This window comes from Mus musculus, chromosome 9, assembly GCF_000001635.26.
Source record: "Mus musculus strain C57BL/6J chromosome 9, GRCm38.p6 C57BL/6J".
NCBI classification, from domain to species: domain Eukaryota; kingdom Metazoa; phylum Chordata; class Mammalia; order Rodentia; family Muridae; genus Mus; species Mus musculus.
In genome coordinates, this window is record NC_000075.6 from 42895865 (window position 1) to 42920387 (window position 24523).

Consider the following 24523-nt stretch of genomic DNA (forward strand, 5'->3'; position numbering starts at 1 on the left):
CTAGTTCAGATTTAACTGTCCTCCCTCTGATTCAGGAAGCAAAGCCTGCCGTCTAAAGTGGCTTGCAGGCTATGGGGATAACTAAGGGCCGTGTGTTAAGCGTCACCCTCCTCCTGCTCTGCAGAGTCCAGACAGCACACACTGACGCAGCTTAGGCATACAGTGAGCTCGAACCCTTCCTGAGCCCCCAACCCTAATCTAATGCCATTGCAGACTTCTGTGAGGGGCCAGGCTTGCGTGGGTAGGAAGGGATTTGAGGTCGAATCCCCTTGCTCTGCCTGGCTGAGACTCAGAAAGAGAGGTCATACGGCAACCAGAGCTGCCATTCTACTGGTACCATCCAGCTTAGGGTCTCTCAGTGGCCCAGAACTCATCAAGTAGCCAAGGTGAGCTGTATACTCCGGCATCTGCATATCTCTTCCTCACTAGAAGGGTACCCATCACACCTGTCTTTTTTTTTTTTTTTTTAATACGAGTTCTGGGAGATCAAACTTGGGTCCTCGTGTTTGCAAAGCAAGCATTTTACCAACTGAGCCATCCACCCAGCCCAAGAAAGGCTTACCTATATCAGGAGATCTCTTGAAATCCCTGGTGCTTACGAACTGGAATTGCTCACTAAACGGCCTCTCAAATGAAGGGGGTTTGAGCTTTTCTTTTGTGAAGTAAAATCTGAGCCCTGGGGTAATAAGGAAATAGCTCCAAATGCAGGCTGCCATAGACCAGACCTTGATGGAAAACTTAACCTCTGTGGCCTGGCTCTGATCTTTATCACCAAAATGACACTTCCTTGTAACAACACGGGGCTAAGTAAACACAAGCCGTTTATTTCCCTACCCAGCTTAAACAAGGAGGCAAGACCAACCTCTGTGTCTCAACTTTCTCCTCTACTTCCTGTCTTGCTTTTTTTTTTTTTAATCCCTTTAGGAAAAGATGGCTGTGTCCATTCCCTACCAACTAATGTGCTATTAGTTAAGTTTTCTCCTGTGGCCAGATATTACATCGGAATTGTAAGTGGAAAGAGCGAGCCGTTGAACGTGTCAGGGTGGCGGGTGTAATTAATGAGATGAGCGGTAAGCCAGCCCCTGCATTTCTGCTGGGTCTCATTAACCGCTGCACACTGCCCTGGCTGGGAGGCCTCGCCCACCCATCCCTCCCCACTGGCTAATCTCTATAGTACCTTTTACTCCCCTGGATCTGTTCGATGTTTTATATTCCGTTTGCCAACGCAGGGATGATTCAGAACAAGACTGGGTTATTACAAATTCAGGAGGCACTACACACACGGCTGTCATGTTTTAGTTACCCTTTCTCTTGGTTTAATAAAATTTGCCACACTAATACAAAGCCATCTTTTATCGTTTTCCCCGCCGTTGTAACAACTTGTCCGGCTTCCCTCCTGCTAATTAAAGAAGGAGACCATGCAACTGCTCATTGGAAAGTGGGTTTCCGGGGGAACCTGTCAATATCTTCTCAGTCACTTAGCTCTGGGTCTTATGGTCCTTTAGCCACTCGCTCCTCCATGATTGGAGCCCTAATGAGGGCGGCAGCTGGTAGCGACATGACAGACATGCCCCGCGTGGCGCGCTGGTGGGAGGGCAGACGCAGCAGTCCCCAGGGGCAGGATGACGCGGGCTCCGCAGCCCGTCCTCCCACGCCGCCCCAGCTGGCCCTGACTTGCTTGCGACAGACTCACCGGCAAAGGGTCCCCCAACGCAAGAGCGAGCGGCGGGAGCTGGGAGGTGGGCGGTGAGAAGCGACCCCCGCCCCCGGGCCGAAGGATAACCGGAAAGGGGAGGAGGCAGTGGGTACCAAGGAAGCAGGGAGGGGAGGACAGAGAAGCAGTGCACAGAGCCGCCCTTGTGCGAAGTCCTGAGTCGGGTCCAATCAGCCCGCTCCCGGAAGGCCCACGCGCCACTCTCCAGCCCACTCGGGGACCTCGAGGAGCCCCAGTCCGCGGGGGCGGCGCGTCTGCGCCGGGTACATCTGCCCCCGCTAATTGCCTCACTACGGCCCGGACTGCCGCCCTTTAGAGGGACCGCGGCAGGCTCATTAGCATTCCCGGCAGCCGCTGCCTTGGCTATCCAGGTTGGTCCACCAACTGGGACTGCCCGGACCAAGGAAAGCCCCTACACTGGGTGTTGACATTCCTCAGGGCGAGGCAAGAGTTTCTTCATCAGTGGCACCTGTCTCCTCTAAACGCCCAACTGTGCGCTTGGAGCCTCATTCCTGGAAGGACCTTGGGCCACCTGGTCAAGCAGGGACAATGTCAAGGTCAAGCCGGAGGAGTGGGGGTTCTGGGGAGGGGAGTGGGTGACGAGTGATCCTCAGATAAGCACGCCATAGTCCTAGCTCCCTCCCAGAGCAGCGCAGCCACAGGGATTCCTGGGCCGAATCCCCTTATACGCACACTAATAAGTTTACAAATGGAAGCCGCTGGCGCCTCTTGGAATAAAAGGCAGAAGCTCTGCTCCGGCCCTTCAATGGGAGCATTTTCCCCCTTAACAAGGGACTGGATTCAGATGCCTGGTGCTGTCTGGGCAGGGTGAGTTGCCAGAGTAACCAAGGCCTACCGCACACCAAACGCAGGGAGGGGCTGGCTGCAGGCTCCAGGACTTGCCTAGGTGCTAGCACACCCTGATCCTGCACTGCCCTCTTTTTGACCCATTCCTCTTAGGTATTTCCTCTCCCAACCCAGTCTTCCTAAACCACAGGCTGTCCCAGAATCCCGACCCAACCTCAAACTTTTGATAGGCTTGTACGTAATGCAAGACACGCCCCCAGAGCACCTATTGTAGATCCTGTATCCAGCCCTTCCAGACCAGCTTGGAAGCAGAGTGCATCTTAGCTGTGCTCAGAGCAGCCTGGTGGCATAAGTGACCCCAAAGAGGAAAAAGCAAAGCCTAGGATTCAGTTCTTTGCTTGAATAAGAGGCGAGTCTTTCTTATGGAAGGGCAGTGAGAAACTGAGATCCAGGGAACGAAACTTTTGTGAGAGAATAGGGAACAAAGCCAGCTCACCCTCCCCCACCCCATACACAAATAAACAAATAAATCATTATTTTTAAATCTTCAAGTTTACATTTCATCTCCGCTACCCCCCCAAAAAAAGGTAAAGTTACACTTCACCTTAACTTCCTCTCAGGAACAGCAAAACACAGCGATCTCGTAACTCCTTTTCTAGCTCACTGTTGGGCATCAACGTACATCCAGATCCCGGAAGTTGTTTTTTAGCTTTTTAGCATCCAGAGAATCTAGGCTATAGAGAAACCTGAAAATGTGCACCTGCACACACACATGCACACATGCACACGCACGCACACACACACGTACAGACACACATATGAATGCACAAATGCAGGTATTTACCCTCCCCTCCCCCATCCCCACACACACCTCAGAATGTCTTGAAGCTAGCCTGCAGTTAGGCTAAAGACTTCCCAGTGGCTGCCTTCTAATGGGCCTGTCTGTTAGCCTAGGAAAGCCACCAGGTCCTGACCACACGGGCACTGATTATGTCTAGAACAGACATGATTTTCTCACAAAAGGAGCCCCTTTTCCAGGTTGTCCCTGTGGGAGGACACAGTGGAGAGGCATACTTCACCAATCCAGCCCCTGGGAGCCAGGCCAGCCATGTGCCTGCCTGACATCTCAAGCACAGCCCAGAGGCCACAGTACACGCATACTGAGTGCCCACTGTCACCAAGCAGCCGGACCATGCATAGCTGAGGCCTGGCTACCCACTCTGCCCCACCTCGGGCCATGGGTCTTCCCTTCTCCCCACGCGATAAGGACCACATGTATATAAGGACCACATATATGTAAGGAGCACATGTATGTAAGGACTACACATATGTAAGGCACACATGCATGTAAGGAGCACATGTATGTAAGGACTACACATATGTAAGGCACACATGTATGTAAGGACCACATGTATGTAAGGACCACATGTATGTAAGGACCACATTATGTAAGGACCACATGTATGTAAGGACCACATTATGTAAGGACCACATGTATATAAGGAGCATATGTATGTAAGGACCACATGTTTGTAAGGACCACACTTATGTAAGGACCACGTGTATGTAAGGACCACATGTATGTAAGGAGCAAATGTATGTAAGGACCACACTTATGTAAGGAGCACATGTGTGTAAGGAGCACACATGTGTAAGGAACACATGTGTGTAAGGAGCACACATATGTAAGGAGCACATGTATGTAAGGTGCACACATATGTAAGGAGCACATGTGAGCACACAGAGCCCTGGCTGCAGATGAAAGGAGCTAGAGGTTCAAGGGCCAGGCTCCCTTTTCTCACAGGAGTGCACTCTTTAAGGAAGAAATAAATATGCTCCTGCCACATCTGACTTCCCCATGAGACCAACATGAGGACAGTTAGGACCTAGGTACTTCCCACCCTACCTGGGGAGCACAGGCAGGGGCTGCCAGGCTGGCTCACACCCTCTCAGATGTTTTGCAGCTTTAATCCCTCTAAGCAGATGAGATTTATGGCCCACTCGACAGAAATATTTAATTTTCCAAATGTCTATTATTCAAAGGCTGTGGAAGTCTCCAGCTCCAACATCTCCACATTAATATCCACCTCAATATCCACTGCAGGCTCAGACCCAGTAAACAGCTTCCCAGTAGCATGGAACTGAAAGGAAGAGAAGGTAGCTTTGGCAGAGGAAGGACCCGTAGAAAATCCTCACAGAGTTCAGGCTGTCCCCACCACCCTTGTCAAGTCAAACTAGTATACATCAGCATCAGCATCACCACCACCACCATCATCACCACCACCACCATTAACATCACCGTCTTCATCATCACCATCATCATCACCGTCATCATTGTCATCATCATCTTCATCCTTTAGGCTGTCCCTACCACTCTTCTCAAACCAAACTGGTTTGCAGCATCAGCAGCACCAACGGCTTGCTGTGTGTGATGACTGACTAATCTCACTCACAACAACTGGACTGACTACGAACCACCTTGGAATTACAGGTCTGGGTGTGTCTTTGAGGGTGTTTCCAAAAAGCTTTAACTGAGAAGATAAGACCCTCCCTGAACACAGCTGGCCCTCTCCTGTGGATGGAGGCTCTGGCCTATTGAAGGGCGTGAGCTGAACACCAGTGTCCCCCTTCCTTCTTCCTGATGGAGGACATGGTATCCAGTCACCTCGTGTCATTGCCACCACAATGAACCCAGTCCCTTCTAAGGCCACCAGCCAAAACAGATCCTTTCCTCTTTAAGCTGTTGTCCAGTGCTTTGCCACAGCATGAGAAAAGTGCCCAGTATGCACTGCGCTAAGAAATCTGTGTGTGTGTGTGTGTGTGTGTGTGTGTGTGTGTGTGTGTGTGTGCATGCTGTGTGCACAGGTCCGCCTGTGTGTGGTACCATTGCTCAGGTGGCCACCACCTTGTTTTTTTTGAAACAAGGTTTCTCAGTAGCAGGAAACTAGTGAAGCTGACTAGGCTAGCCGGCCAGCAAAACCCCAGGGGCCACATTCGGATCGGACTCATTGAGCCATCTCTCTGTAGTAAGACATTTTAATAGGCATGTAAAATAACCAGTATGGCTATGCCATTGTGTAGGTGGATGAGGGCACTAAGGCACAGAGAAAACTAAGCTCACCCCATGGCTGGAACTGACACAAGTCCCCCAACATGGCTGACTAACCCTTCAGCGATCCAGGAGTCTCACCTGTACTGTGCTAGCGCTTTCTACCACTAACTCCTGTGCCAACCGGTGTTTACTTCCACGTCTCATTGTTAAGCAGATTCACCGATACGTTCTCATGTGAAGTGTCTCTGCCGCACACGTAGCCTGGCTGTGGGCCTCTCATAACAAATGTGAGATCTCTTGCCTACCAATTTCTTAAAGCCTGTTTGGAAGTCGAGGTTTATATGCAAAGGAGGCAGAGAAGCTACACCAGCTCCACACCGAAGGGCTCAGCTGTCTCCTACACAAGCAGGAAACAAAGAGTTCTGAGCGAACAGAGCGAGGACCGTCTTGGGCCTCTGTCTCTGTCAGTCTCTCTTGTACTGATTCTGTTTACACACGCTCGCTCAGCGCTCAGCAAGGGAGAGGGCAGAGCAAGCATCCTGGCAGAGATAAGAGGCGACTGTTAAAGAGAAGAAGGGAAGAGGAAATGGATGAAGAACTGGAAGCTCAGCCTTCTCCGGCATCTGGTGTGGGGAAAACAGAGCGCACTCCTAGCCCTGGGCGAAGCTCCCCATCAGAGCACGGGAGAGAGTGATGAAAAGAACGATCAGGGGCTCCCTGCTTGCTGTTTAAAGAGTGCCTACGTGGGTTGCTTCCTTCTCCTGTCCCTTTAAATGAGCCCATGCCATAAAAGTAAGCAAAACATTTGCTTTAATTTCTGGTGTCTCAAGGAAGAGTTAATCACATTCTCTTGGAAGGCAGATAAACAATGAGTTAAAATGTCACTACGCACCCTACCTGGTCAGCACCTACTGGTGTCCCTGGAAGACAGGGACAGATTGTCTGACCCTTTCTGCTCAGTGGCAGCCCAGGTAAGCATCCAATGAGGCCCAATCACTGCTGACACTGAGTGTTAGCATCCCCATGTCTCCTTCATCCTCAGCCAAGGAGGCAGGGAAGCCAAGGAGTCTGCGCCCTCCAAGGCTAGATCTAGGGCATCATCCCTCCAGCTCTGAGAAGGGCAAGCTTAGGAATGGTTGTTATCACCAAGCCAAGAAGGCTTTGCTATGCCACGAGGGGTCAGCTCCCATCCTTACTGGTCCAGAAAGCATCCCCGCTTGAGTCACAGCAACCAAACCCAGCTAATGAGAGACAAAGTTTCTCATGTCCTCTTGCCTGGTCCTAAATAGCTCCAGTTGGCTTCTACTTAGGACAGAGACAGGAAAAGGAAACGCTGCAGAGGGTCCACCAGCATCTCAGTGGGAAAGCCTTGGTTTAATCTCCAAAGCAAAACACTCATAGGGAATGGGTCAGGGCAAGACAAGAAGCATCACAGAGGACAGCCTGGACATGTCACAGCGTCCAGAAGATGACTCTGCCCAGTACCCATGTATGTCCCAAATGTCCCCTGAACCCCTATCAACTAAATACATACAGTGCTACCTGTCTGTGTTATCATGTCAGCCTTCCATTTTTATTAGCAGGTACTAATTGTAGACTACAACTGGTTTCATTGTGACATTTTCACACACAGAGACAGTGTCCTTTGATCAACCCCCCCCCCCCCGTAATCATCCCCTCTCACCCCTCTCTCGCCTCCAGTTGGCCTCATTCTCTTTGCAAATAGCCTTTTCTTCTCTTAAAAATACTTTTTTTTTTTTTTACAGTGCGTGTGCAAGCGCTTGCCCATGCACGCATGCACAGGTCACAGCACACACATGGAGGTCACAGGACAACTTGTAAGCGTTAATCTTTCCTCCCACCATTTAGATTCCAGAGACCGAGCTCAGATCCTCAGACTTGGCTGCAGTCACCACCCCTGGCTAAGCCTTCTCACCTGCCCCGATGGCTACTTTCACGTTGGTGTTATTTATCTCCGTTCCACTGTGAGGAGCAATGTGATATTTGTCTTTCTGAGTCTGGCTTCTTAAATAATGATCTCCAGATCCGTCCATTTTCCTACAGATGACTTCCTCTGTGTGGTTGAGCAGCAGAGCACTGTGCCTACTGATCTTGCCCGGTCGTCTGCTAGCTCTTCTGTTCTGGGTAAACGGCACTACATCAGCGTGGCTGTCTGGGCAGAGCATATCCGTGGAGTTCTTAGTGTTCTCCACTTGGCGGATGGAGAATGACCCAAAGCATCTCTACAGTACTCTCACGCAGGCTTACCTCGCCTAACCTCCCAGCAGCCCTCAGAGGAAGTCATTTCCTTCAGACACATAAGGACACTAAGGCTTAGAGAGGCCTGAGTGTAACTTGCTCAAAGTTGCCCAGCTGGTAAATGTCGAGACAGATTCTGTTTGAGGCCTGTTGGCTCTGATGCTAGGGACCACAGCCGTGTGTGTCTTCATGATGCCATCACCAACAAAAGGGCAGAGAGAGAGAGAGAGAGAGAGAGAGAGAGAGAGAGAGCAAGCCAGGCTTCTCAGATGGCAAATCTGGGGAGGTGGAGAAGGAGGAGGAAGACCCTTCTGCCTCTACAAGAGACGGTTCCTCATTGCGGCCTCGTGCTGCTGGCTGCTATTTCAAGGGCTGACTCTCATGATGAATGTGCTCAGGGCACATGTGAAATGTAATACATCTTGATTTAGTGACGCGCTTGATAGGTCGCCTGATGAAATTTTACTTGCAAAATTAATTCAGATTGTCTTGGCTGGGTACTGCCGTCACCTAGACAGCAGACAAGCGGGGGAAGTATACACAAGTCGTCAGGAAAAGATACTTCAAGGGGCAGGGCTGGGGCACTAGCAGCAAGCACGGCCCCTTGGGATGCTGCAGCAGCAAGCATTGTTTTCCTTACCTCGAGGATAACAGAAACATAGCCTGTAGCGGGGAGATGCCAGTCTGAACGTAAGAATACCCAACAGGGTATTAAAGGGGAGGGAAGGCAAGATGAACTCACAGGGCCTTTGCAGTCCCCATTCAACGGGATGAGCCATGTCCCCAGCCTGCCCATCAAGGAAGCTCAGAGAGCAGTCACCCATCCCAGTCAGCACACTGTGAGTCTCAGCCAGGGCAGCTCTCAGAGGAGTTGCAAGTGGGCGTCTTCTGTGGACATGAGGAGCAGGGGTGCTGTCAGCTCATGGGGACTCAAAACAGCAAGGACGGTGAACCCCCAGCCCAACGCCAGGAGGCCAGAACCTTAGTGAGGGACAAGACAGGTCATGGAAAGAGAAGCTGAGAAGGAAAAATCCACCCAGCACAGGGTCGACTAAACCGACACAGGAGGCGGGAACATGGCTGCCACTCATAATTAACGAAGGAGGAAATGAATTACTGTAATTATGAACCCACGGAGCATGGTTTAAAACAAACGTGTTCCTCTCAAGTACCCACAGGAGAAAAGAATATAATACTTTTTTAAAAAATTTAAATATTTTGCTTAAAAATTTTATAGTGCAAATAATGCATTTTGATCCAACACCCCCTCTAGCCTCTCCCCATCCCCCACCTCTTTGCCTTTTTTGACCCGATTGTTTTTTTTATATATACGCTGCCTATATCTGTGTAGATGTAGGACCATCTACTGGAGCCTAGGTAGCCTCTCGGGAACTGTATCTCTAAAGAAAACGGATTCTCTCCAACCCCACCCCCAGCAGCCATCAGTTACCAACAGCTCCTCAGTTAGACTTCATGATTCCCTCCCCCGCCCATGCCAGGATTCTAGCTGGCTTAATCTTATACAGGTCTTGTGCATGCAGCCACAGCCAGTCTGACTTCATGGGTGCAAAGGCCCTGTCGTGTCTTTTAAATATCCTTTTGTAAGCATCCCCCACTTCTCACTCTTACAATCTGCCCCCTCTTCTCCAGTGACTCCTGAGCTTTGGGGGTGGGGGAGGGGCAATGAGGGTGATATAGCTGTCCCATTTAAAACCAAACACTCGTTTTCCCTGCGTTAACCACCATCTACTAAAAGAAGCTTCTCTTTTGGAAGAGCACTAATCTATAGGCATAAAGATAAGAACTTAAGGAACAGTTTATTACTGTGTTGATTTAGCAGAACAATAGTATTAGGTTCCACCATAGGTCCATGACTGAGAAGCCTCGTAGGTCTGTTGTTGTTGTTGTTGTTGTTGTTGTTGTTGTTGTTGACCCAGTTAATGGTACCAGATATGAGTTGCATCTTGTGGATCAGGCTTTGACTCAGATCAGAAAGTGGTTGGTTACTCCCATAATGTTGTGTTACTATTACACCAGTGAGCAATTCTTGCCAGGCCTGGCCTAAAGCAAAGGGTAAGGTTCAGCCATTCCAAAATCAGATGTTACCCATTGGATGTCAAGGAGCCTAGAGACAGAGAGACTAGGCCAGAGTGGGCCAAAGAATAACCAAGCTGACCAAAAGGCAAGCCAGTAAGCCCAAGGAATCTGGCCAGGCTCTTTATGGAGCTGACGGGGGGGGGGGGGTGGGGGGGGTGGGTAGGAGTGACTTGGGGGATGGGCAGGAGTGACTTGGGGGATGGGCAGGAGTGACTTGGGTGAAGGAGCCCGATTCTTCACCTGTACTTGGTATGGCCCTCATAAAAGAACACGGTATGGGGTGTGGCTCGCATTCTGAGCTCAACCCAAGCCGTCCTGCGACGGACGAGTGGTGGGAACCACAAAGAATGCGATGGCTTGGACTAGAAAGGAAACCAACAGATGGGGAATGGTGGTTAGAATATGGGTGTATTTTAAAGGTAGAACAAACAGGGTTGTTTGGGGAACGGAACATGAGTGGGAGATACAGAAAGGCATTGTGAACCGGGACATAAATACCCCTGTCTGAGTCATTAGGCTGAAGCTCTGGTGGTAAGGAGGTTTCTAGGTATGCCTACCTACCTCCCCTTAATCCCAATCTGTGCCACCGGGTGGTCATCTACAAAATCCATGCCCCCCGGCACTAGAGAAATGGCTCAGTGGATAAGAACGGGAAAGGCTCCTTCAGAGGATCTGAATCTGGTTCCCAGCATCCATTTCTGGAGGCTCACGGCTGCTGTAACTCCTCTGGCTCTCTCTGCTGGGCCTCCAAGGGCACTGCATTCACATGCCCAACCCCATACACAGACTTGAAATTTAGGGAAAAAAAAAAACCAAACCCTAATATGCTTTTAAAATTAATGCTTGCAAACCACACATTCAAGTAACAAAACATAAAAATCAGGGCCAATGTAGTGGTATGGTCCTTCAATCCCAGCACTCAGGAGGTAGAAGCAGGCAGTTCTCTGTGAGTTCCAGGCCAGCCTGATCTACACAGTGAGATTCTAGCCAGCCAGGGCTATCTAATGAGTAAGTCGATATCATAGTAAGTTTACCATTTGTGTTATGCAGCTTTTATAGACATCCTGGGCCACCCTGCCCCTTCTAACTATCTGATGACTAGCTTTGAGTGAAAGCAGCCCTCTGCAAAATGAAACTCCAGCAAGACCGGAAAATGCTTGTCTCTGAGAACTGCTCTCAAGTAGTCAAGACTGCACCTAGAAACAAACCTATGACTTGGACCTGGTAAGCAACTGCCAAGTAAACACCTCTGTTGCCCAAGACCAACGGTCCAGCATGTCCTGACTCCCACTGGGCAGCAGCAGCAATGCATACAGCAGTGGGTAGCATCCCAAGGCCTTGCCTGGTGACAGCTGAAAGCAACTTGCACACTGTGTGCCACACACAGCTTCCCTGAGGGCCGGGAGCAAAGGGCAGGCAGACCTTCTAGCCCCTCCTCCCAGCTTGCTTCCTAGGCCTTGGGTGCATTTATCAGCTCTGTGAGCAGAATACAAAAGTCCCCAGACATGATGTGGCAGGAAAGGCAGCTGAGCCTGAGAGGACAGGCTACAAGTTGTTTACACCTGGCAGCAGCTTGAGCCCAGCGTGGGTTTTACTGGAACAAGGTCTGGAAGTGTGAGCAGGCGAACCCAGAACAGGCTAGCAAACTTTCTGAGCAAGCTTGATGCAAATCAGACTTGGAGAAGCCAACGGTAGCCCCCGTGCCTGCTGTGTCAGCGCTCAGTGGGCTTTTGAAGCTTTCATCTGGCCCTGGCAGCCTCACTGTGACTTCTGGGTCACCAACCAATAATGAGAACTCCCACACCTAATGCATAAATATGAAGCCATTTTCTGGAGTTTTGTCTCGGAACCCCAGCAGCAGAAAACCGGGCCTTCTGGGGTTCGTGTCCCCATCTGCAGGAGATAAGCATGAGGTTGTGAAACAAACAGGCAGACCGTGCAGCCTGCATACCTGCAGCACATGAAAACTATGCCTGTGGCCCCAGCAGCCTCCTCACGTCTCATCCACTGGCCTGGGAGTTTGCTCCTGGGATGTGACAACGTGGCTGTGGCAGTATCGTCACCTCCTTACCTCCTCCAACATTCACAAAGTGAGCGTGCTTATCACACTCTCAAGCTGAACAGGCCCTCCTTGCTTAAAAAGAGGATTGCAAGGGCTCACCAACCATGCCTGAGACCAGACAGAAGAGGAGGCCAAACTGTCCCACTGGACCAGTGCTGAGTGTGCGCAGAGGACCCAGAGGAGGTTGGAGCCTATGCAGAGGCTGCAAGGCTGGCAGACACTGTCATTCAGGGAGAATGGACCCTGAGGACGTTCGGATGGCAGAATTCTAATGCTGGGAAAAGGCGGAAAGAATAATTCATTGGCACCACCAGCCACCCAGGGCTGTTTAGGAATATAAACAGGCTCTACCAATGGTATGGGCTCACAAACTTATCAAGTGATATTTCTTCTGGGCCCATTTGGCTCTGACTAGAGTTTTTCTGAACTTATATATTTACACTCATCTCCTTCTTTCTATATTCCTGCAGCTTTATGGGTACCCACAACAAAGGCAACGGGTATTCTAGATTCTGTCTCTCTCTCTCTCTCTCTCTCTCTCTCTCTCTCTCTCTCTCTCTCTCTCTCTCTCTCTCCCCCCTCTCTGCGTCTGTGTGTCTGTGTGTGTATCTGTGTCTGTGTGTGTCTGTATGTGTGTGTCTGTGATTGTGTGTCTGTGTGTGTGTGTGTGTCTGTGTCTGTGTGTGTCTCTCTGTGTGTGTCTGTCTCTGTGTGTGTGTATAGCCTTTGCCCTTATGGGAAACAGAAGCCTACCTCCCAGCTCTGGCTGCCCCACCTCCACACTGGTTTATGCTTTGAAGCTAGACTATGATTTCAAGCCTTGGACCTTTAGGTCCTGCCCTGCCCTCCTCTCCTGCACTCAGTCTGCATGCCAAGCACACCGTCCACTTTCCTGGACAGCAGGAAGTCTCACAAGGCAGGCAATCACAGTTACTCAGCCTGAGCTCAGCTCAGCAGCCTCTTGCTTCTCCAACCCAGCCCGACCGCTGACTGACCCCTTTTAACTTCCTCCCTCATGCTCCAGGCTCTGGGGAAGCAAGTGTTGTTTACTCGTTCAGGACACAACCCCCAAGTGTGGGTCAGGCTTTCTTTCCCCTGCAGCCTCTTGGAAAATTAGCCAGTTTCTCTTTCTCCAGCCAGGTCAGCTTCACCCAGGGTCTAACACTTCCCCCACCCGCGACTTCCTCACTCTCCACACCAGCTCTCTGACAGTGTTCTTTCCTGCTCTCCAGTGAGCTCCAATTAGGCAATGGTTCTCTCAGGATTCCTTGGAAGCACTGAACAGGGCAGTCACCCCTCTCCAGTAGCCACTCCTCCAACCTCTCTTTATGGCATCACCTCTCCTGGTTTACTCTGGCTTTCTAGAAGACTCCTGTCCTGCTAATACAGAGTCTCAGAGTTTGGCCACGGGCTCCGCTGCTTCTCTAGGTTAACCTATGCTCTTCACTCCTGCCAGCCTGGGAGCGGTGATGCCAAGACCCTACTTCCAGAGCCATTTCGTCCTGGGAGATCCTCAGGTATGCACCAGGATGGTGTGCCATGCATGGTCTTGCTCTGTAAACAAACTCCATCCCTACCACACTTTCACCGACAATGGGAGGTCTCTAGAGAAATCACAAAGCCAAGCTGGCTCCTTGCTCTTCGGATTCAGCCTCAAGTCCCCGTAGGTCCCCTTGATGATGCTGATAAGACCCTACGTGCTGATCCCAGCGAAGTTATTATCCAGGTCCCTCGGGCAATGGGTTAGCCTTGCCTCCTTCCTGAAGTCTCCCAACACTCAACTGGGTGACTCCCATCTCCATCTGTTAGGGAAACAAGCAGACAGAACTCTGCCACCTCCACAGACCTCCCTCCTACTGGCCTCAGAGTTGCTGTCCTTCCTCCCTCCAAGGGTAAGGCTAGCCCTCCTGTTCTCTGAATCCCAACATCTCATTTTGTCACCCCACCCCCTCTACCTCCTGAAGTAGAAAGCTCTGGACACTCTGCTGGGTCCTGCCATCCTCATCGCCTCTTGCTTGGCCACCTCTGCAGGAGGTCCTTGTCTGGCCTGGCAGTACAGGCCTGTAAGTAATCTTAGCTACTTAGTTGAAAGCTGAGGCGTGATGATCTTGGGCTATACGTTCAAGGCCAATTTGAGCAATTGAACAAGACTCTGGCTCAAAAAGAATAATGAAGAGCTGAGGGTTTAGCTCAGTGATGGCACACTTGCATAGAATATGAAAGGTTTGAGTTCAACCCTAGTTCCACAAAAAGAACTAAGGAAGAAGTATACAGGCAAGAGAACGGCACCTGACCCCGCATCCCCTCTAACCAGCATTTCACTTGCCCCTGCTTGACTGGGGCACGCCTCAGGGATCTCTTCCACGATCCCCCACTCCTCCCCTATTCACTCCTCAGGTACCCTGGTCCCTCCAGTGACCATGACTGCCATGTTGCCAAATCCCACAGATACAGCTATGCCCCCCCTCTTCCCCTACCTGGGTGAAGTGACTCCCACTTCCTGTCACCCTGAAAGTCTTTTATGTGCCCTCTTAGTACCCAGAACCAGTGGGCTTCTCCTTTCTCTCACCTCCTTTGTGCATTGCAGGGCACACACCTCTGGGATGTCACCCTCTTGCTTAGCCTAACCTTCCTTCCTCCGTATCCATTGCTGACAGAGCTCTCCACTGCTCCCAGACTGTGCCTGGCAGAGTTTAAGACCCCATTCCCAGCTCTCTTCTCTCTAATGCTTGCCTTCTCTTAGTCATTGATGACCCCGGGTTCTAGCTGCAGCCTTGAGCTTCTGTCTGGGCGAGAGGCTGACAGCCAAGTGTTGCTGTGGTCTTTCTATTTAGTTCTCTAATCAACATCTGTTAGTAGAGAACTTCTGCCCTTCAGTGCATTTACTCCCTAAGTCCTGCTCGTCAACCATCCGCCACAAGCCCATCCTCCTTTAAGGACCTACAGCCAAGGCTCTGCGTCTTCCCCTGGAAGTGTTGCTGTTTCTGCATCCCAAATACCCCAGGGCTGTGGCATCCATCCCATGACAATGACCATGTCAGTCAGGTCATAGTCCAAGCCATTCCTTCTCCCCCTATCTGAGTGATCAGGACAGCTTCCTGCGTGGTCTCCCATTTCCTGTCACCCTGAACGTCCATTCTCCATGTGGCAGCTACCATGATGCAAACGGGGACCCCATCATCCCTCTGCTCGGAATCCTTCGATGGCTTCTGAATGCACTTAGACTCAAGCCCATTGCAACTGACAGAAAGCCAACGCAAACTGGCTTAAATGATAAAACTAATTTACTGAGAGCGAAACGGCTGGCTTGTCAACTTCACATCCTCACACCTCAGAACCCAGCAGGCCTTTGCTCAGTGCCGCTGAGCCCTGGCACTCAGCTTAGAGGGCTCAGGCACCAGGCTCTCTGTCTGCTTAGCAGGGTCCCTTATCCCCTCTACTACAGCAGCTTCTCCCTTGCCCAGCACCTCTCCAACCCATATTTGCCAGCTGCTGGCAAGCCCGTCTCCTCACCCTTCACGGTCTTATTCTGGCTCCTTCTAGGAGCTAAACAGCTATACTTTGGGAGGAAGGGCCAGCTAGACCATCTACCGATCAATACTGAGTCATGCCCTCTTAAAGGACACTGGCCTCCAACATGTATTGCTTTGTACCCTCTGAAGGTGTCACAGTTTGGGTCGGTCCACACTGACTTATAGACCCCCCACACACACACACACAGTGGTTTAAGTGGAGAAGGGACTCTTTTGATGAAAAATATGCAGGAAATAGAATACATCTCTAGATCCCATAGTTGGCTGAGATGGCGAAGTGACAAAGAGGGAAACCCTGGGCCAGGTACCACATGCACCAAGCTTAGAACTACCCACCTTCTGCCCTAGCCCCGTGTGCCTTCCAATTTCTAGAAAAGGTGTATCCCTAGCAAAGGTACTTCCCACACAAGGCCTCTCTTCCCCCTGTACATCAGACGACCTCTATACCAGAGGCTTCTATGATTCTCCTCGTCTAGAGGATCTGCACTCTTTTCTGTACTGGTAGTTCCAAGGTCCAGTCTCTCCTCCGAGATGTTTTGCTCTGGAGTTCTCATATCCATGGCCAAGCCTTCTCTCTATGAGCGAGGCCTCCCTTAGTTACAAACATCAAAAGATTGTATCATTCTTTCTCCTAACACCCTCGGCTTAGGGGAGGAAGCCCAAGTCCCCCCACAAAGCTCTCTTGCATCTCTGAATTCTAGCATCAAAACATATCCCCTGTCCTCCTGATCCCATGCCACTGTGCCTTTGTGCCTTCGCTGCGGCTGTTCCTGGTGTTAGGAATCCTCACCTTCTCTCTAGGAAAATCTACTTAGCAATCAAAGCTCTGCTCAGATGGCCCCTGCCTCCTCCCCATACCTCCCCCAACTCAGATGGAACAACTTCAAGAAGACACTCAGGGTATCCCGTTCCCCCTGGTCTCCTACCCTAGAAAGCCCTAATAGCACGGCACAGTGAGTGCCTTCATACAGTGAAAACTCAGAGAGGCAGCATAGGCCTCAGCATCCAGAAGGCCTGCTCTGTGATTCAGGCTGAGTTACCTCCAAACCAGACCATGAACCTTGCCCCACCATGTCCGAGTTTCCCTAGATCCCTCTGCTGTACATGGTAGCCCTCCTGTGCACATCCTCGCCCAGCCAGAGCCCCACCCGCCCTGGCAGTTGCCCAGCTGCGTCCGCATGCATTTATCTCACTAATGAGAAGTTTCTTAAAGCCCTAATAAGGCCCTTTCCACTAAGCAGGTTCAGTAACAGATTCTTATAAAACATAAATTCAGTACATTAAAGCCAGATTTCAGCACATTAGTAGACCCACGGGGGAGGGGCCCGAGTTTATCAAACACCAAGCAGTTGCTGTCATTTAATTAAAAAATAATAATGAGGCGCTCTTGTAATTTCTGGTCTCTCTCTAAGAGAGACCAGAAAACTTCCCCGCATGGTTTCGCATGTCAGCTGTTGCTGGGGGAAAAAAACCAAGTTTTTGTCAAGACAAAAGCCATTTCTGGATGGCTACAAACAAGAAGAAACCTTCCCTGCCTGGCCCACTGGCCCCAGTGTCCCAGAAAGGGCTCTGTTCTCTTATCTGATCACTTCCCTACACATATATTCTGACCAAGCTCCCCCTCATATCGCCATATTGTTTTTTCATCACCCAAACAGCCACCTGTTGCATTGCCCATGTGCCAGAAGCCAGACATACAAAGGCTCCTGGAAGGAAGTCTATGTACTAGGAGAATGCGTGATCTGGCCAGGAAGATGCTAAGGACTGCAGAGAGGCAGCCCAGGACATCCTGGAGACAGAGAGAAGCATGTTGGGGTCTCTCAGAGAACCTTCTTCTAAAGGAGGCTTTATTAAGAGAGGGACATTGAGCTGGGTCCTGAGATTAGAAGAGATGAGAAGGAAAATAACACAGGTAGATGAGACAACCAGCACAAGAGGGACTGACATGTGCACAGATGAGTTTATGGAGAGAACTGTGCCAGATTCCAAACTACTGAGTGTCCAGGCAGGATGCCAGGGCTCTATGTGTGGACGAGGCTGAGCTGGGTTAGTGGCACCCAACTCAACCCAAAGTCTCATTCTAAACCAGCAAGGCCCAGGAGTGAGTGAGATTGGAGGGATCAAAACATACTTGGTTCCTCTAACAAAATTAGCACCTCTCAAGTGTCCATGTCCAGCGTAGTCCCTGGAAACCCACAGTTCCATCATAACCAGCTCTGTCCTTGATCCTAGCAGCTCCGTAGCAGGAGAGTAACGTTGGAAAGCAGAGAACAAGGAAGTCTGTCACTCAGAAAGTTCTAACAGAGATGCTGGCTGGGTCTCCAGGAGGCAGGACTTGAGGCTCAAAAACTCTGTGTCTCCATCCTGCCAGGGGCAGGCAAGCATGTCCCCTCGGCATGTGCCATTCCAGAGAGAACTATCCAAGCTCAGCAGTATTCTCCTCGTTTCTATGGCCACATCTAGTTTTAGTCCACTTTTCCTATGTGCTGAGAGTTACAAATAGAACCGGGAGTAAGCCCATCCAAGCCAGACCAAGGCCAACGAAATCACAAGACCTGATAAGGGTCCTGGCTCCCCTACACATGGGGTCCCCTATAGGATGCAGCCCCAAACTGTCCCTGCTAGGAAGCATGGCCACCATGCCTGAAGGCCAAACCACAAAGACCAAGAAATCTTGGTCACTGGCATCGAGGATACCCAAGGTGACACAGCATTGCAGTAACACAAAGGAAGCCCTTCGACTCCCTTCTTGAGTCTCAGAAGTAGTCTCAGCCTTCACAATGCCTGAGTTCGAGGCCTTTGGGGGGAGTTGTGATCCAGGAGTTCCTGAAAGCTGTGAGTTCTACCTCACAATTGCAACCAAGATTCCCAGGGTCCCCAGTAGGTGAGACTCAGAGAACATCCTCCCAAGTGCTCAGTAAAACCTCGTCCTCTTCTTACCTGCTTGTTCTTCAGAAATTCATGTGACTTCTCGGTTTCCCTTGCACATGAAAAGAAGTGATTACGTTTAGCATCTCGAATCCAAACACCTGAAATGCTCCAAAGTCAAAAACTTTGGAGCATCAGTATGGTGCCACCAGTGACAAAATGTCCCACCTGGCAGGTGACAGTCAGAACACAGAGGCAAGAACATATGGCACGAAGCTCTTTGCAGCCTCTAAGTTGTACGTCTGACACGAGTCTCATGCTCAGGCTTAGGTCTGATCCCCAAGATGAGACATTATGCATTATGAATATGTGAACTCTTACAACTCAAAATATCCTGGCTCGAGAGGTGGTTCCATGGTTAAGGGCCCCTGATACTCTTGCAGAAAACCCAGGTTCGGCTCCCAGCACCCACACGACAGCAAACAACAGGTGTCTGTGACTTCAGGGCCAGGGAGCCAACACCCTCTTCTACATCTGAGGGCACCTTCATGCACATGGTGTGCATGCATACACTCTGGGACACACGTATACATGTAAAATAACATAAAATCTTTTTTATTAAAAGAAAGCTATAAATAAGACATAGTCACTCCACAGTGCTTCAAAGCACGTAAGAGTCATGCATCCTGCATGGCGACTACTCCATACATGTCGGTTACTGTTACCATTGACAACAGTGTAAGTGCTGGGTTGTAAACAATTTCTACCCTCTTACATTTTCCCTGCTGTATATGGGCATATGACTATTAAATAATAATGGAAATGTTGGGAAGATAACCTTCAATTATTTAATTTAATGTAGCTTTAAAGCAAAGAAACTTCAGAGGACTGGAGGCAGGGTGGTGCTGAGTGAGCAGACCTTCATTTCCGGTTCTACTCTGAACTCTTCTTGGAAGACACATGGAGGAGACCTGCTGGAGACAGTGGCTCAGAAGATGGCGCCTGCAGCTCAGTCGGTACAGTGCTTGCCTAGCATGCCAGATCATCTCCCAGAAGTGCAGAAGCTAGTGTGTGGCACAGGGCTGCAATCCCAGAACTTGGGAGGTAGAAGTAAGAGGACCCAAAGTTCAGGTTTATCCTCTGCCACACAGAGAGTTCAAGACCAATTTAGGCTACATGAGATACATCGGAAGAAGAAAAGGAGGAAGAGAAGGAGGAGGAGGAGGAAGAGGAGGAGGAAGAAGGAGGAGGAGGAGGAAGAGGATGAGGAGGAGGAAGAGGAGGGGGAGGGGAAGGAGGAGGAGGAGGGGAAGGAGGAGGAGGAGGACTAGAAGAAGAATCAGAAAAACTAGAAGAGGTCGGGCAGTGGTGGCGCATGCCTTTAATCCCAGCACTTGGGAGGCAGAGGCTCCCAAGGCGGATTTCTGAGTTCGAAGCCAGCCTGGTCCTGGTCTACAGAGTGAGTTCCAGGACAGCCAGGGCTACACAGAAAAACCCTGTCTCGAAAATCCAAAAAGAAAAAAGAAAAGGAAAGAAAGAAAGAAAGAAAGAAAGAAAGAAAGAAAGGAAGGAAAAAAAGAAAAACTAGAAGAAAAATGAGAAGAACTAAGATAATTAGAAGAATTGGAAGAAAAAGAAGAATTAGAAGAAGGGGGAAGGAGGGGAGAGGAAGAAGAGGAGGAGGATTAGGAAGAAGAAGAAGAAGAAGAAGAAGAAGAAGAAGAAGAAGAAGAAGAAGAAGAAGAAGTAGTATTAGAAGGTATTAGAAGGGAAGAGGAGGAGGAAGAAGAGGCAGAGAAGGAGGAGGAGGGCAGGGCACAGAAGTTAGACTCCTGCCAGAACCAAAATGCAACTGGTCCAGCAGCCGGCACCAGATCTGCACCATCTCAGGCTTGCTTACACCTCTCAGGCTCTCTGAAAGCTCCTGGGCCACAGGGGAGTGTGAGTCAAGATAATGACATCTCAGCTTCAAGTGTAGCCAAAGCACCCTGACCCTGCTCTGAATAACTGTGGAGCCTGGAGCCCTTCGAGCATCCTTCCTGCCTCAGTTTCACTCTTCCCCACTCAGAGAAAACAAAGATCCTTCAGCACAGGCAGCTGTGGCCACACCCCTGACAAACATCATTCTACAAAGTGTTAGATTAGGTAATAATGTCCTTGTGCCTCTCTGCCCCAGCTCCCCAGTTTTCTCTGATAAGTCTTTTGGCAAACAGGGGCGGCTTTGGTGGACATCTCTGTTGGTTCCTCCCAGCCTTCTGTTTCCAGACCTGGTCATTCACTCCCATGGCAGGGCCAAAGCTTTTCAGCCCCACAGGGCATCTCTCTTGTTTGTAAGCTGAACTTAGCCTGCTCCAAGCCCACAGAACTATTCCCAAATGGGAAGGGAACTGGAAGGATAGATCCCCCATTTACAGCTGAGCTGCAATCCTCAAGTTCAAAATGAGTATTTCTAACCATGTTACCAAGGTTTGATTGTCATATAAAAAGCTGCACATATTTGGTTTCTGCCTGTTATCCTAGAACTCAAAAGCTGAGATATGAGAATTGCAAACTTACAGTTCTGGGCGACACATCATAAGACCATGTCTCTAAAGGATGGGTTTATTTAGTTCATACAGCCGAAGAAATGGTAAGTTTTATGATTCACACTTATTGTTTAAACCATCACCTGTCTATGGTCACATCTGTTGCCTCCCCTCGTCATTGTTTATGGGACAAAAGCACAACATAAGATCTACTTTCTTTACATTTCTAAGGGTCGTTGGTCCTGATCATAGAGCCGATGGGATTTAGAATCAGCTAAGAGACACACCTCTGGCCATATCTACGAGGGCATTTCAAGGTGTTTAACTCAAGTAGGGAAGACCTGCCCCCAGTGTGCATAGTACCTTCCAAAATGTCTCAGGAACAAAGGCAGTTTGCCTGCCTGCCTTTCCTCCTTCCGGAGCAAGTGCATCTACTACGGCTGCTGTCATCCTCTGCTGCCATCTAGGCTCAGCATCTTCATCCTTCCAATTAGACTCAAAGCAAGTGACTTCTGTGAGCTCCATGTCCGAGATTCCTGAAGCATTCAGCTTGTAGACTATGTAACTACTGTTCTCTCTGCCTCTTCAATGTGCTAATAATATTACATTCTTTGGGGTTTGTTCCTCTAGAGAACCCTGCCTGATACCAGCAGCATAAGCCACAGGCACCAGGAAACATAGGAGCTTGATAGAACAATGAGTAGCTCAAACTTTGTACTCTTAGACTAACACCCTTATTCCTCCCCCATCCAGACCACCCATCCTTCCACTCTCCTCTCTGGCTCTGCCTTGGGAGCTGGCTATTTCAGACTGCACACCAGAAAGCAATTGTTTTTCTTGGCATATTTTACTTAGCATAGTGCCCTCTGATTCACCCATGTCACCAGATATTCAGGATGTTTGTCGTTACGGCTGAATGGTATCCCATCACATGTATATGTGGCATTCTTTTGACGCCATTCATCCACTAATAATCAATATCTTGGTCACTTTGAGTGACCAAGCATTCAGTAAACACAAGCATGTAAATATCTCTGTATCTGGATTGCGTTTTCTTTCAGTAGATCCTGGGTCCCATGGTATTCCACTCAAGTTGTCTGATGAACCGCCACACAGCTTCCCACCATGGTGGTACCAATGTTCAGCTCCACCTTCGGTGTGCTGGGGGTCCCATTTTTGCTGACACACCTGTCATCCTTTGTCCTTTTCATTCTGGCATGCCAATGGGTAGGAAATGGCATCTCACTGTGGATCTGCTTGTGTCTCCCGAGGATTAATTACTCAGCGCCTATGAGCATCTTTGACACACCAGTGAGCCATATGTGTGTCTTTGCTGGAGAGCTGCCTCCTCCTCCGGCCCGCTGCCTACTCTCCGTCTGGTTATTTGGTTTTTCCTATGGCACTGTGGGAGTCCCTTATGTATTGTAGATCGAGGCTTTCTCATATTGTCTCCTGCCCTGCCTGCTCCTTCCCATCCTACAGATCCACCCTCACCCCCTGCTTGGACAGGGTTTCCCTTGTTCACTTCTACTACTCCGCTGTCCAAGCTTTTGACAGCATCCCCCACCCCCAAACCACTGCCAGGCCCAATGTCCAGGAACTTTTCTTTTGCACTTTCTTATAGAAGTGTTATAGTCTTGGGTCTTTTTGCTGAAATCTTTAATCCATTCTCAGTTGATTTCGTGTGATATAAATATGAGTTTTCTGTCTTTCTTTCTTCTTTTTTTTTCATGCATACATTTTGTTTTTGCCTTCTGGTGTTTGGGATCCAATCTGGGGCCTTGTATGACATGGGCAAGCACTCTATCACCAAGCTACATCCTTAACACTTGGATTTTTTAAAAAGGGTCTCACTCTATAGCCCAGGTTAGCCCAGAACTCTCTTTGTGGCCCAGGGTGCCCTCACACTTCCAGTTCTGCCTGTACCTACAGAGTGCTGGGGTTAAAGGTGTCAGCCACCACACCCTGCTGTTTGTATGTTGATTTACATTTTCCCAAGAGCATTCACCGAAGAGCTTTTCTTTTCCCCACTGAATCTGCTGAGCACCTATGTTACCATGATTGACCGTAGGTGTGCTTTTGATCTCTGGACATTGTTCAGTTCTATTCATTGATGTGTCTGCTTTTAGTGTCAGTAGCACATGGCTTTTATTACTATAGCTTTATAATATAATTCAGAATGAGGAAGTATGACACCCCCAGCTTTGTCTTGATGGTCAAGATTGGATTGACTTCTGAGGTCTTTTGTGACTGCCTGTGAATTTTAGGACGACGTTATTTCTTCTACTTTCTGAACACAGGATATCCTTTTTCAACTAAACAGTGTTTCTCTTGGTGCCTACACACTGTGGCTGTCCCAAGTGGAAGTGGTTTATTCACATCAATTTAACAAACACTCCTGAGGCTTTCCTCGGCCCTCCTTCAAGAAGCACCAGCTCTTGTGGGTGAAACAGAGGGACAAAAAAAAATCCACACTGTGGGAAATGCATTTTACAAGGTTTGATGCTGGTGGGAAAAGGGCAGCTCAGAGGAGCTCTGTTGTGGAGGCCTGGAAGGAAGTGAGCGAGGTGAGGAGGTAAAGGCAGAAGAGCCTGAAATGGGATCCGCTGCGTCACACACACAGCCTGAGCATCCCACAGCATGAAGGATCCCACAGGTGTGGCCAATCAGTCCTATGGCTGGCACTACAGAGGGTGGAATAAAAGATACCACAGAGAGAGGGCTAGACAGCAGGCAAACAACAGATCCTGTGGACTCTTTGGAACCACAGACCCCTTGGAGAATCTGAAGAAAGCTATTGATCTTGTACCCGTATTACAAATATTCACAGTTCTGTCTGTGTAGAGCGCAGGCTTCCCGCCTTGCTCGCCATCACTAACCCGGGGTGTGAATTCTCCCGAGCAGCCTCAAGAAAATCAACCTGGAATGCCACCTCTTCCCTCTGCCGTGGCCTTCAGATGGCTCCGACCCTGTACTCGATGGCCCGAATCCTGAATCTCTTACACACTGCATTAGTAGGACATGTTTTCTCAAATCCAAGCTGCCCCGCCCTTCCTCAGATGCCAGGGCTGTGGAACCCTCTCTGTGTGGAGGCCTGGAGCTCTCCTGTAGACCTGAGATGGCTCCATGGGTATCTTCTCCCCAGTCCTGTCTCATGCATCTCCCACTTCGTCCCCTGTTGCCAGGTAGCCCCTTCACCTGTGACAAAGCCTGTGCCCTAGCACCATGGTAACTCAACTATTTCCAAAGAGCCTCTGTTGTACAACCTGGGAAGGGGGCTCAAAGGGCCAGGCAGTTAGATGGCTGGCTCCCCCTTAGCTGGTCTCCTCTCTCCTCCAGGAACATCATAAGAACACAAGACTCACGTACCCTGTCTAGAAATGCACCATCCAGCCACTGCAGGGGCATTTGCTTGTGCGTTTGGTAGCCCTGTGCAGCTGAGAAGCACTGACATGGTTTTAACTATTTAATCGCTTTACATATGTTGGTAATAACGTTTGCTGGTAGCAGCTCGAACTAAGCTGCAGATCAAATAAGACTCGTGGAACCTAAAATGCTTCTAGTTAACTCCCTGGCCTGCTTCCTTTGCAGCAGATGGCCACAGGG

General features: G+C 49.7%; 1 protein-coding gene across 6 annotated transcripts in view; it reads right to left on the bottom strand.

Annotated features, from left to right (window-relative positions):
* The window catches only part of Grik4 (glutamate receptor, ionotropic, kainate 4), a 426819-nt gene that overhangs the window by 377683 nt on the left and 24613 nt on the right, over positions 1 to 24523 (bottom strand). The window contains exon 1 of one of the 6 annotated variants that reach the window (XM_011242383.3): positions 1694 to 1960. The exons of the other annotated variants lie outside the window; for them this stretch is intronic. The gene's annotated coding sequence lies outside the window, so the exon portion shown is untranslated. Of the gene's footprint in view, positions 1 to 1693; positions 1961 to 24523 lie in introns of those variants that run through there. 6 annotated transcript variants of the gene reach the window in all.